The sequence below is a fragment of the Lactuca saligna genome, chromosome 8, assembly GCF_052625555.1.
Source record: "Lactuca saligna cultivar CGN05327 chromosome 8, ASM5262555v1, whole genome shotgun sequence".
Classification (NCBI taxonomy): domain Eukaryota; kingdom Viridiplantae; phylum Streptophyta; class Magnoliopsida; order Asterales; family Asteraceae; genus Lactuca; species Lactuca saligna.
The window spans coordinates 121,879,730-121,894,700 of NC_136424.1; positions in this window are offsets into that span (position 1 = coordinate 121,879,730).

Here is a 14,971-nt window from a genome sequence, read left to right on the forward strand (position 1 = left end):
TGTTGCTTGAGTTAGAATGTATTTTAGTGTTGTAATTTGTATTCTCTCCTTAAAATTTGAAGAAAACATGAAAAATACGGGTATGAACTCACCTTGAGTGATCCTTCAGGTGGTAAGTTGAAGAAGGTGAAGTCAAGACACTTGAAAGATGCTTGAAAACTTGAAGATCCTACGAACAAATATGTGAATATTTGTGTGAATGATTCATGATTCATGTGAAGAAATATAGAGTATTTAGGAGTTGAATGAAGGAACTTACCTAGAATGGAGGAAATCTCCTGAATACTTTTGTCAAGAAGATTGTGACTGAGAAAGAGGGAGAGAGAGAAAAGTGTGTTTTTGGTGGAGGCAAATGAGACTTTGAAGGTGAGGAATAAGATATCTTGGGTGGATTTGGTTAAGGAAATTCTGATGGAGTGTTAGGATGAGTTGAAAAAGGACAACGGTTTGACTAGGTAAGGTGTGAATAGTGACATAAAGTGGGTGATTACCTTATGAATAAAATAATGAGTCTTAGACATTATTCATAAAAATGTGTTCTAACTCTTCAAGGTTGGCATAAAATCGGAGTTTAGGGGGTTTTAGTCATGAGAAATATGATTTTGAGGGTGTTCCCAATGTCAAATACTCCTAAAATTGCTAAAAGGTCTGAAATGGTCAAAAATTCGGAATGGCATCCGGATGTCAAGAGCGTTCGTCTAGAGTCAGGAGCATCTGTCTGGAGTATGGAGTGTTCGGAGTTAGGAGTGTCCATCTGGAGATAGGAGTGTTAGGAGTTTAGGAGCATTCGTCTGGTTCTTGAGTAGACGTTCCAATTCGAGAGGGTTCCAGACCAAGAGGGTCCTTTTGGTTTTTCTCCTTTGGTTTTGGGTTGTTTTCAACAAAGGAAGGGGTTGGGGATTGTGAAGATGTTTATAAAAAGTTAAGAGAGATTTGGGAGAGATTTGAGATACAAAAAGATATTTGGGAAAGAGAGAGAGAGAGAGATAGAGTAGGAGAGATTGAAAGAGACTTTGTTTGTGACCTTTGTTAGTATTTGGCCCCGTAATGGAAGGTTTGTAAACCCCATTATGCCTCGTTTTGAGTGTTTTATCCCCCCCGAAAGGTATGTAATAGTTCTTTATAGAGTCGTTACATCACTCACCCTCGTTAGGGTTTACAATTTCTGAACATGTGAAACTTTCGAGTGATACGTTGTATTATGATATAGAGTTGTACATTAGTAAACATAGAGTAATTCCTAACATACAAGCACTAACTGATTTTACCGATTTGACTCCATGACTTTGTTTGACTTTGAATTTACCAGAAATTGACGGTTGTCACACGATCATTTTGTATCTCATGCACCCAAAAAGAAGTTTAGTGATGCTCTTGGGTTTATGGATTATCCATTGGAAGTTGAGATTGTTGATGACTATTCTGTGAGTGCTTCGAGGGTCAATCGTGGTTGTGTCATAAATCTGTTTTGTGAGAGATACACTACTGAGTTGGTGCCAATTCCTCAGCGAGGGTCTAAGGTTATTATCGACTTGGTGAAGGGCCATGAAAATGGTTTGGGCTAGGCTTAGCATGTGATTGTTGTTGATTTGGTGTCTGTAATTTTGCTTTTTGTTAGTATGTACTTTGTCATGTTTACTACCGTAAACACGTTTACGGCCATAAACGTGTTTACGGTCGCAAACACCGTTTGCGGTCTAGTCAAGTATAAATAGCTTAGTTCCTAGTTATTGTCGGGGTTGGATGTTCTAAAAGTTTACTGCCACTATTGAGTTGTACCTGGCGGTTTCTAGTGATTAATCGTGTGCAAGCTCAATTCTCTCATCTTATCTTGTTATTCTTGATTTACATTTGTTTGATTATCAGTTTTAGATCCAGAATCGGGCCTAACAATTGGTATCAGAGTAGTAAACTGATATCAAACTCATCCGATCGAGATTTTGTGTTTAAACCGTTATTCCCACCATTTGATCGATAGATTATGCGTTCTAGGCATTGGAGGAACTGTTTTAGTCTGGAAAATACGAATTTTAAAGGATAATTAGCAATTTACTATCAACCGTAAACTAAGTTTACTGTCCATTTACAGAACCGTAATCTCTAGAAATTCATACACCGTAAACAATTTTGAAGAACAACAAACTCAAAAACCGCAAACCCAAAAACCGCAAACTCAAAAAAAACCCGCAAACTCAAAAATTGCTAAACCAAAAACCGCAAACTCAAAAACCGCAAGCCCAAAAACGTAAACCCATAAAACAGTAAACCCAAAACCGTAAACATCTAAACCATAAAATCTATACCGTAAACTCTGTTTACAGTCGCAATCATTTCAACTTTGCCTCAACCGTAAACTCTTTTGGAACTGTTAAATCACTTTAAATTTCAAATGGATTCTCAAATTCATTTTCAGGAACTTGATGCTGTTATGGGCACTACTACATGCATTCCGAGATTGATGTCTGCTGAAGGTTTTCCCGAGTGGAAATATAGAATCGAGAAATACATCAAAATGAAAGATTTCAAGATCTGGAGAAGTATTCTTAGAGGTCCTGTTAGAGTCACGATGACAGTTGGAGGTCAGTTGATTGACAAAGCCATTGAAAACTACACTGATGAAGAGTTTGAACTGGTTGAAGAACAGGAAAGAGCATTGGCTACTCTAACCATGGCATTATCTCCTAATATTGCTCAAGGTTTTTGTGAGTACACTTCTGCAGAAGCCCTATGGGAAGCTCTTATTGAGGTCTACGAGGGCAATGAAGATATGAAAGAAAGTCGTCAGGACATGTTAAGACAAAAATTTAACATGTTTAACTACATTCCAGGAGAAACCCTTGAGGCTCAACTGCAAAGGTTCACCGCTCTCACAACTGACATGAACATTTTAGGAATTTATTTGTCCAAGTCAGAAATCAACAAGAAACTTCTGAATGCACTTCCTCAATCATGGGATATGAATGTTGCTGTAATTAAGAAAACCAAGGACTTAAACCGTCTCACTCTTGCAGAAATCGTGGCAGTCATCAAAGCCTGTGACATTGATGACAAACAGAGAGAAATCAACCACATGAATTCATATTCTACTGCAAACCTTGGTGTTTCATCCAACAATGCAGCACTATCATCCTTGATGACTTCCTTAGGTAAAGCTTTCACAATTCAACAACCTCAGATTCAAACCCTCAATGCTGCAACACCAATCCCTCAACATCAAACTTCAAGTGTACTATTTCCACAAACTGTTCCTGCTCCCAATATGTCAGCCAAAGTCTCCTCTTCAAACACCAAAGAATCTGATGAAAATCTTGCTCTAGCCACTAGGCTAGTTAATTGCTACAATGCATTTGTAGCCGGAGATCTTCCACCTCAGCTATCCTTTGCTGACTTGGACCAGATACATCCCGAAGATGTGGAGGAAATGGACATTACTTGGCAGATTGCCATGGTTGTTTTTAGAGCCAAACAATTCGCCAAGAAAACAGGGAAAAACAACTGGGCTATGAATGTTGACAAAAAGGTGGGATTCAACAAAAGTATGCTGAGATGTTTTACCTGTCACGAGCTGGGTCACTTTGCTCGTGACTTCCCGAAGCCAGATCGCAGAGTCAACAACAATCGACAGATGGTCGCAGTGGGAAACAATCGTGCAGGAGCTACAACCAATGGAGAAACAGCTATGGTTGTTCAGTCATTTGATTGGGAGGATCAAACTCAAGCTTTAAACATCACAGGGTCAGAAAATGCTCATCTAGCTCAGATTGATGATGGTGCTTCAAAGAACAATGATACTGATCCCGCAGCAGAGATGATGGAACTGTAGTTTTCCCTAATGGTTTCCACCTCTTTCGAGCCCAAGAAGCACGAGGTAAATCTACCGTCCTGTTCTTTTGCTTGCAAAGAATATGTTACACTTCTTCGTGATGAAATTCAAACCTTACATAGACAAGTAGAGGACCTTAAATATGAGGGTTATCAACTTAGGAAGGGAAAGAAACCACTTAAGGCCCAACTATAAGCCAAAACAAAAGATTTTAGAAAAATTCAATCAGAATTCAGTGAAAAGTGTGAAATTTATGATTATAATAAGAGACAACTTGATGCTGTGATCAAAGAACTTGATGAGTTAAAAATTAAAAGTGGAAAAACAAATGTGAGTTTCAAAAATTATTCTGCTTCCAGTAAAACAGTTGAGTCTTTGTATGAAACCCAATTGAAATTTAAAGAAAATCAAAACAAGGGTTTAGGGTATGATTGTGTTCCTCCTCCTTTTAATGATAACTACACATCAATCCCTTTAACACATAACGAAACTGACAGGGAGCCACATCTTCGATATGACAAACCTGCTGGTTTTGTTTCAAGAGGTTTTGTTAACATTGAAAGTACTAATGTTTCTACTTCCTCTGCAGATACACCTTTAGATCAGGCCAAGTGTGAAGCTGGAGAATCTGTTTCTGTTTTTAATTCTGATTTTTCTATTGCAAACAAATTTGAATGTGTTTCTGATGTTAAGACTAAAAAAGCTTCTTGTGTTAGCTCATCATCGGATACTGTTGAATTTAATTTTTTCGATATGTTTGATGAATTTTTTTGGTAATTCTGATGCTTGTGATTCTCATGAGGAACCATCAACTCCTCAAGTCAAATCAAATGAGGCACCCTCACTTATTTCTCACTCTAATTCTTATGCATGTTCTTCTAAGAAGAGTAAGAGTGTCTGCAAAGAAAATAAATCTGAAAAATGCAATATAAAGTCAAAACAGATTTGTTTTAATTGTGGTGTTGGCGGTCACATAGCTAGGAATTGTCAAACTAGGATCTTTGTAAACTATCAGTCACCAAGAGGGGAGAATGAGTCTCGAGGAAGGTCTTTAACTAGAAAATCCTCAAGAACTCACTCCCGAAGTAAAGATCAGAAAGATATTAAGAATAGAAAGAGGGCTGTTTTTCAAACAAATAAAATGGTTTTTACTAACAAAACTCAAAACATTTTGTCAAAATCGAACAAGACTTAGCCAAGATCGGTTTCGTCAAAAAGCAATTCTAGATCTTCTACCAACTTTGGTAAAAAATCCAGAAGGTCTATGCAAACTCATGAGAAGTCTGTTTCAAAATCATCAGAGATTGTTGTAAAACCTAAACTTTAATGGAAGCCCAAATCTTTTTCAAGTTCATCATTACCTCCCTCTAAAGTGACTAGAAATGAAGATCCTAATTTGAAAATTTTAAAATCTAAATAAGAAAATTTGAAAAGGAAACCCAGGACAGTGATGACCTGGGTTCCTAAGTCTAAATGATTCCACTCATTTTGTAGGGGCAGTTGCGGAGGAATATCGTCCGTCCTTGGTACGTCGATAGCGGTTGTTCCCGGCATATGACTGGAGACATATCCCAGCTAAGCGACACTCAATCTTTTAATGGGGGTTATGTTTCCTTTGCGGGCGGAGATGGTGGAAAGATCACACAGCGCGGAACTGTTACAAATGGAATGTTGAGCTTTGAAAATGTCAACTTTGCACCCGAATTAAAGCATAGTTTGTTGAGCGTTTCTCAGATATGTGACAAAGGCTACTCAACGCATTTTACTGATAAAGAGTGTATGATTCTCAAGCCTGGCATCGTCATCCCAGAAGAATGGATCCTAGTCAAATCAAAATGGGATGGGAACGCCTACATCATTGATATGAACAGTAACCTACCTGAACAAGTCACTTGTTTATTCTCAAAAGTTTCCGAACACAATGCAATGTTATGGCATCGAAGACTTGATCATGCAAATGCGAAAAACCTGAATCATCTTGCAAAAAATGAGATGGTCCGAGGCCTTCCTGTCAGAGACTTTATCACGTTTGAAAAGTGTGTTTCTTGTGCTCAAGGCAGACATCATCGGAAACCACACTTGCCCAAGCAAATCAGCTCAATCAATCAAGTGATTCAACTATTGGATATGGACTTATTTGGTCCGGTCAACGTCCTGAGCATCAACAGAAGCTCGTACTGTCTTGATGTGATTGATGATTTCTCTAGATTTACGTGGGTCTTCTTCTTATCCAACAAAACAGGGATTGCTGATCTGATAAAGAAGTTTGTGGTGACGATTGAAAAGCAGACTAACAATCAAGTGAAGGCGCTTCGCACTGATAATGGAACTGAATTCAAGAATTCGGTTCTTGATCATTTTTGCGCAGAAAAGGGGATAGTGCATGAATATAGTTCTGCTCACATGCCTCAACAAAATGGTGTTGCTGAACGGAGGAACAGAACATTGAAAGGTGCTGCAATGACAATGCTTTGTGACTCCAAGCTACCTATCTTCTTTTGGGCTGAGGCGATTACCAGTGCTTGCTATGTGCAGAATCATGTTCTAATCAACAAAGCACAGATGAAAACACCATACGAGATTCTTTATGGACACAAGCCTTCCGTAAGCCATTTCCGTGTAGTTGGTTGTACTTGCACCCTTCTTCACTTAGATTCCAACCCTAAATTTAATGCCAAAGTTGATGAGCTATTTGAGCCTGCTGCAAAGGAATATACAAGGATGGTGGCTATAATTATTAACAAGAAAACATGGAATGGAGCTATGGGGAGAAGCGATGTGTTGGTTGTTAACAAAGATTAAATCCAATCCTACTCCAAACCAAGGGGGAGATTGAAGGGCCATGAAAATGGTTTGGGCAAGGCTTAGCATGTGATTGTTATTGATTTGGTTTCTGTAATTTTGCTTTTTGTTAGTATGTACTTTGTCATGTTTACTACCGTAAACACGTTTACGGCCGTAAACGTGTTTACGGTCGCAAACACTGTTTGCGGTCCAATCAAGTATAAATAGCTTAGTTCCTAGTCATTATCGGGGTTGGATGTTCTAGGAGTTTACTGCCACTATTGAGTTGTACCTGACGGTTTCTAGTGATTAATCGTGTGCAAACTCAATTCTCTCATCTTATCTTATTATTCTTGATTTACATTTGTTTGATTATCAGTTTTAGATCTGGAATCGGACCTAACACTTGGAGTGGTTGTGTCCCATTGAGGCAATGATTGAATGTGAGGGTCAGCTAGCGAGAATTAGAATCCCAAGTGGGGGAAAATTGGATATTCATGGCAAGTGAGATTCACATGGTCTAGCTCCCTATTTAACTGCGAGAGCCAAGAGATATCTTCAACTGAGTTGTTTTAGGTTCCTAGATTTTATGGCAGATACTCGACTTAAGGGCTCAATAGCGTTGAGTGAGGTGCCCATTGTTTAGGATTTCCCCGATATGTTTCCTAAGGAATTGGTAGGAGTGGCTCCTGAGAGGTAGGTCGAGTTTTAGACTGACTTGGTTCTTGGTGCGACTCCAATAGCCAAGTCACAGTATCGCTTGGCACCATCGAAGATGCATGAATTGTCTATGCTGTTTATTGAGCTTCTAGATAAGGGAATTATTTGACTGAGTCACTCACCTCAGGGGAAACCAGTTATATTCGTGAAGAAGAAGGAAGGACCACTCATGATGTGTATCAAATACTGGGAGCTAAATAAGCTAACAATGAAGAATTGTTACCCACTCTGGAGGATCGAAGACTTATTTGACCAGCTTCATGGTACGTCATGGTTTTACAAGATTTATTTACAATCAGGCAACCATCAGATGAGGTCCGAGGATGATCATGTGAAGAAGATGACCTTTAGGACTCGTTATGATCATTAAGAGTTTGTGGTGATTCCATTCGGGCTCACCAACACACTGAAAATATTCATGGATCTCTTAAACAAAGTTTGTAGGCTCATGTTAGATCAGTCAGTGATAATGTTCATAGATGATATTCTTGTATACTCAATGACCAAGGATTAGCATGAGGAGAATTTACGGGTGGTATCGGAGACCATGAGGAGAGAAATATTGTGTGAAAATTCTCCAAATGTGAGTTCTGGTTGTGCGAGGTGCAGTTTTTGGGGCACATCATCAACCAGAAGGGTATCTTGGTCGATCTGGCCAAGATCAAGGTTGTGATGTGATGGGAGGTTCTGAGGACTCCAACTAAGATTCAGAGCTTCCCAGGTCTCACTGGGTAGTACCAGATATTTATCTGAGATTTCTCCAAGATTTCAGTGCAATTGACTTGCTTGAAGAATAAGAATGCCACTTCCCGATTGGGGCCCGATCAACAGTTGGCTTTTGCGATGTTGTGATAAAGATTGTGTGAGGCCCCGATTCTTATGCTCCCTAAAGGTATGCATGATTTTGTAGTTTAATGTGATGCCTCTATATCGAGTTTGGGAGCTATTCTTGTGCAGAAGGGTCTTGTGATTTCTTATGCTTCGAGGAAGCCAAAGCCTCATGTGGCGAATTACCCTACACATGATTTTTGGAGTTGGAAGCTATGGTTTTTTCCCTCAAGATTTGGAGGCATTAACTTTATAGGATTAGGTGTACTATTTATAGTGACCACAAGAGTTTGAGGTACCTGATGGACTAGACAAATTTAAATATGCGGCAATAGAGATGGTTGAATGTCGTAAAGGACTAGGATTGCAAGATCTTATATCACCCTGGGAAGGCCAATGTGGCCGCCGATGCCTTGAGCCATAAGGAAATGATTTCTCCTATCACGAATATTTTTCTGTGGATGGTCATTATTTCACCTTTATTGGATATGATCAAGAAGGCTCAGATAGAGGAACTACAAAAGAAGAATTATAAAGCTAAGTGAATCAGGGGGACAATTCCTTTATTTGTTAGAGACAGTTGGGGGTTGTCGACACAGTGTGGTAGAGTTTGGGTTCCAACTACTATTGTGTGAGACAAAAAGTTTTGGAAGAGGCTTATAAGTCAAAGTTCTCAATCCATATAGGGGCCATGCAGATGTATCGGGATTTGAAGCGGAGTAAATGATGGCCGTGTATGTAAAAGGAAATAGCATGGTTTGTAGAGTGGTGCCTGAATTGCTAGGAATTCAAGTATGAACATCAGAGACCCCACGACAAGATGCAACCACTACTCATTCCCATGTGGAAATGGGAAGAGATCACCATATAATTTATCACAAAGCTGCGGAGAACGGTGTGTGGAGTTGATTCTATCTATGTCATTATTGATAGATTAACCAAGAATACACATATCGTAACAATTAACGAGAATATATCTTCTAAGAAGCTACCTGACATTTATATTCAGGAGGTAGTGGTTCGGTACGGGGTGCCAATTTTAGGATTTTGTAGACCAGGATGTTCGATTCACCTTTGGGTTTTGAAGGAAGTTTCATGAGGAGTTGGGTACTCAACTGCATTTCATTACAACATACCATCCCCAGACCGATGGTCAGAGCGAGCGAACGACTCAGACACTCATAGATATGATTCGAGCGTGCTTTTTAGATTTTAGTGGAGTTGGGATACTTACCTTCCACTGGATGAGTTCTCGTACAACAATAATTATAATACCAATATTGATCGACCACCTTTTGAGATGTTGTATGGGAGGAAGTCCAGGACCCCCGTTTGCTGGGAGAAGGTCGGGCATAGGGTCATGGGGAGTACTGAAGTGGTATTCAAGACCATTAAATTGGTTTGGTAGGTGTCTTAAAGGTTATGAATCACGTAAAGTTAACATATGAGTTATGCAGACTATGGCGATCAGACCTCGAGTTCCAGGTGGGGGACTTGGTGCTTCTGAAGGTGTCACATGCTAGGGTTTCATTAAAAACTAGTTTCAAAAAACTGCGAATGATGGAAAACAGAAGGTTTCGAGTTTTATAAATAACATAAACATTTTAACACCCACCACAGACCATCTTGCAAGTAGTAGAAATATTTAAAGCACAACCATAGAAGGAAGAAGTCGTAACTACCTTTGAAGTACTTTGAGTCCTCTAGGGGAGTCTTGGAAGTTGATTGAGAGTGGATGAACCCTTGGGACACAAATGAAGATCAACTTAATGTAATGCTAGTTACAACTCTTAGCTTTAAGTCAAGCCAAAGAAAGACTTAAAGAGAGATTACAAGCATCTTCAAATTCTTCAATATTTTTCTAGAAGATAAGAGAGTGAGAGAATGGGGAGAGTATGGGTAAAAATTGAATGCAAGAGTATCTTAATCCATCAAGCCTTATTTCTTTAAGTAAAGTTGAAATATTACCTTAAGGTCGTTAACTCTTTACCCCTTCAGATAAGCTTGTCCACATGCATGCACCTTACCCATTTCTTTTTAATAAACAAATCAAAAGACCATAACTACCATAACTAAAAAAAGTTTCGACCATATATATAAAAAAAAAGATGGATAGTTTAAATTTTATAAAACCCATGTTTATAAAATATAAACATTGTCTTTTGCTAAAAGACAAAAGGTTTCAACTAGTCCAAACAGTTGTGTATGACTTATTAATCTATACCATATGAAATAATATGTAACCTGTATTGTAAAATAATTATTTCCATGCAACTTGTATTAAAACCAATTTCTAATAAATAATTAATTCTATCAAGTTGTTATTAGTGTGGCCCTAAGGATCATATGTTATTTAGCGATATCATTTTAATATGACTCTTCAGCATACTAGATCTTTCAATCTCCTAGTTGTGCAAGACTCATATCAAATTGATATTGATATTGGTGAATGTCTAGCTGCATCTCATTGCCCCAACAACATATGACACTGTGCCATTCAATCAATGCCTAATTCCCCCGAATCCCTAAGGCTACAATTGGTGAGTAAGGTAAGTTTATCAATTATCCCTTTGCTAAAGATATCATGTTAAACATGAGATATAGATCACAGTCAATCTCATATAAATCTTCAAATTTATATCAGGCCTTAGATTTCTAACTCTCAACGAATAAGAGGAACAAATCCCATCTTGACTACATACTCCTCTTGCATGGTTTACATCATGCTCGATAATAGCTTTTATAACTACCCGTTTAAAGAACATCATTTGACTATATAAAAACATGATATTCCCACACTTAAGTCCTATATATGTATCTCAGATATTAAGGATATACATATATTACCTTTTAATCAAGTATTATTAATGTTAGCGATCCATGAGATGATCTTGATGCAGGTGAGTTTAATACTAGTTCTCTAACAAGTACATATGAAACTTGGTTACAACCACTTGCCTACTTTCGTCGAGTGAGAGTCAACCAATCTAATTCATATTAGTCTTACTTTATAATTGCTCCCACAATTATAACTGACTATGAACTTTTAGAAAAATAACATTATTCATGGATTAAACATGTTAATATAGAACAAAAAAGTATTAATCTGATGACTATATCCCAATATATCATAACATTATCTAATAGCTGTTATAATTTTACAATATTCAAATACGAAATCCAAATCAAAATCGCATTTCTAGAATAATAAAGTCTTATAGCTAAAGTGTGACCATTCATATTTAGCTTAAAACAATGACTCTAAGTATAATTAAATATCTTGGAGAATATGATTGGTGTTCTTTTGTGATATAAAGTCTCTTAGCTTGATTAAGTATACTCTTGAGGTCACGAAGATTTGTATGTGATCCTTGAATGATAGAAATCAACATAGTTTTTCAATGATCCCATTCATCCAATCATATTTGAATTCAACTACTGAAACATCCCAAAAATATTGTCTAAAATTTTTGTTTTAAATCATTAATGAAACCATAAATATCATTCACCATATAAAAATCATGAGTCATGTATCTCCAAAATATCATAAACATGTGTCAATATATCAAAGTCATATGTCAAAAAAATCATAGTAAATCATCCTAGGCTAAACACTATGGTGTGTGCCATGTTGTCATCCCGAGCTCTTCCCCTTACTAGCGGAAGTACTTGAAACCAAAAATTAAAACTATAAGCATGAAGCTCAGTGAGCCTCTCCAAACTAGAATATACCATACACGTAGTCACATAAACACATAACACATAGCTTAGGCCTAGTCCACTATATCGGGCCCCGCTTGACATCAATCCAAAGTACGGCATCAGGCCCCGCCCGACATCGAGAAAGGCTTGGTATACATAAGAATATCAATAAATACATATAAACACAAACACATAACATAACATATAACATTCCTAGGGTCCCGCCCGATATCGCACCGAAATACGGAAGCATAAAAATATTCTTCAGTCTTGCACCGGCATCAGACCGAAATCCAGAAACATACAAAAAAACGCATGCAAGAATCACAAAGACATCAAGCATACAAACATTCCTCAGGCTTGCCCCGCCATCGGACCGAAGTCCGGAAACATATAAACCTACATCGGGTACAGGCCGACATCAAACCTTAGTCCGACATCTGCTAACATACATAAACGAGTTGGCATTGGTGCCTTTGATCCATTCCTGTGACATCCCCATTTTTACGGCCAGAAAAGACTGATTTGTTTATGCTTGTTTTTAAAATCAAAGTAATCTTTTAAAGAAAACAGTTGCGGAATTTGTTCCGAAAACAAGATATGATAATAACTTATCAAAACATTTCTCGAAGAGAATGTATTTTCATTTAATAATAAAACCTCGGGATGTCATGTTCCGATACAGACATATAAGCATAAACAGAACTTACATTTAATTACATAATTGATTTATATCTCCTTTAAATCTCTCTGTGAATATGTCTTCGTATTAATACCTGTGATACAAAGAAAACTGAGTGGGTCAGGGTTGGGAGCCTGGTGAGCATATAGGGTTTTCATCCCACAATGTTATATCATATATTTATAAATATAGAACATTCAAACTTGTACAATTTCACCATATAAAGGCAACTCTTATCCCACCCCCATCGATCCTCACAACGACACGATCTAAACTCTTGTATCTAAAATTTTCCTCTTTACCCGATCCCTACTCACGAATCTAAAACTATTATCTTCACCTAATCCATACTCATGGTCTAAAACTAACCTTTTCACCTAATCCATACTCACGGATCTAAAACTAACCTTTTCCCCTTGATCCATACTCACGGATCTAAAACTAACCTCCTGATATGATCCATACTCCCGGATCAATAATTGTACCCAATCCATACTCCTGGAATAAGGACAATTAACTATACCTTAATCCTGATATGATCCATACTCCCAAATCAATAACTGTGCCCAATCCATACTCCCGGACTAGGGACAATTAACTATACCTTAATCCTGATCTGATCCATACTCCCGGATCAATAACTGTACCTAATCCATACTCCCGGACTAGGGACAATTAACTTAGTCTTAATCCATAATCCTGGACTAATAACAAGTTTTATCTCTTTACCTAATCCATACTCCCGGATCTAAAACTAACCTCTTGGTCTAATCCATACTCTGCTGAATAACTAGATCAACAACAACATCGGGGCCTCTCATCTGTTTATCACACATCAACTATCTACCCATGTTCTACCCAACATATTAGTAGATAAAAATATATATTTTTATACATAGTTTAAAACCTGTATAGCATTCTCATTCAATACCTATTCCACATAACAGATGAGGCATACCCACATAACACATATTTCATAGAGAATAAATCAGATCTATGAGATAGAAGAAAATGAATATACATTCACGCATATAAAAACAAAATATACACATAACACGTATTTTATATTAAATACTTAATAATTATGCGTTAGAAGAGAGTAACCACACACTCACTTGATTAGAAGATGATCGAACAACACTACGACTTGTAGAAGTAGTATTCTTCGGTAGATCTGGAAGATTTTCACAAAAACCGGGCTCCCCGCGGGTAGAGCTTCGGCTTGGGAATCGCACTTCTCGGGATCTTCGGGGTCTCGGGACTTGCTTCGGGGCTCGGGAATGATATCGGGGCTTCGGGATGTTTCTTGCACGAAAAACGATGCAAAAACGCGAGAAAACGGGAAGAAATGAGCAAAGAAGTCGGTTGCCCTCGACACCCTTTTATAGGGGGCTGGAAGCCCATTTATGCTGGGTGTAACTTCACATTACGCTGGGCGTAACGTGGATCAGATCGCTGACTCCCCCCATGGATAATATTGGTTAATTTATAATTAAATTAAATATCGAAAATATTTAATAAACTTCAAAAATTCATATCTTCCTCATACAAACTCCGTTTTCAACGTTCTTTATATCCACGCGTAGGTGAGACTACGCTCTACAACTTTCATTTAGACTCCGTCAGCTAATTTTGAATTTATTTTTATTATTTATTTTTAGTAGGCCGGGACAGGAAAACTCCGTTATAAAATCATAACTTCTTTATCCGACGTCCGTTTTCGCCTATCTTTTTATCGTTTTACTCCTATTAATGAGACATTCGATTCTCATTTAGATTGTTTCGGCTAAAAACCGCTCGGTCTCAAATCGAGTATTCGGGCTGCATACCGCTAAGTTGAAACTTAGAAAAATCATAACTTCCTCATACGAAGTCAGATTTGGACGTTCTTTTTATGCACGCCCATGGTTTAACGAAATCTATGACTTTTGTTTAGATTGCTAAGGCTAAATATCACTCTAACATAAATTCACTTTTTACGTCATTCAGCGTCGTGCCGGTTCTGTCGCGAAACTTCGACAAGTCATAACTTCTTCGTTATAACTCGGATTTCGGCATTCTTTATATGCACGGAAACCTTGTAACATATACCATAACTTAGTTAATATTATTCATTCTAAATAATATTTCATCAAAAATTCATTTTTGATGCCTATCGTCTCTAAATTGATTAGCCCGGATCTACAGACGTTACAATTCCTATTAGAGGAAAACTCACCTCACAAAGCTAGTTGATGAATCTCTCTGTAAGGAATCTCTAAACGGGCCTTTTTTAATCCTCAATGTAGCAGGAGCGAGTGCTTCCACCTGTCTTGCTGCTGCTAAACTCAGACACTGGTACCGCTTGTGTCCCATCTGGTTGCACTGAAAGCAAATCAAATTTGATATCATCGTGGTGGTGGTGGTAGCTGTACAATCTCTACTCACATGTC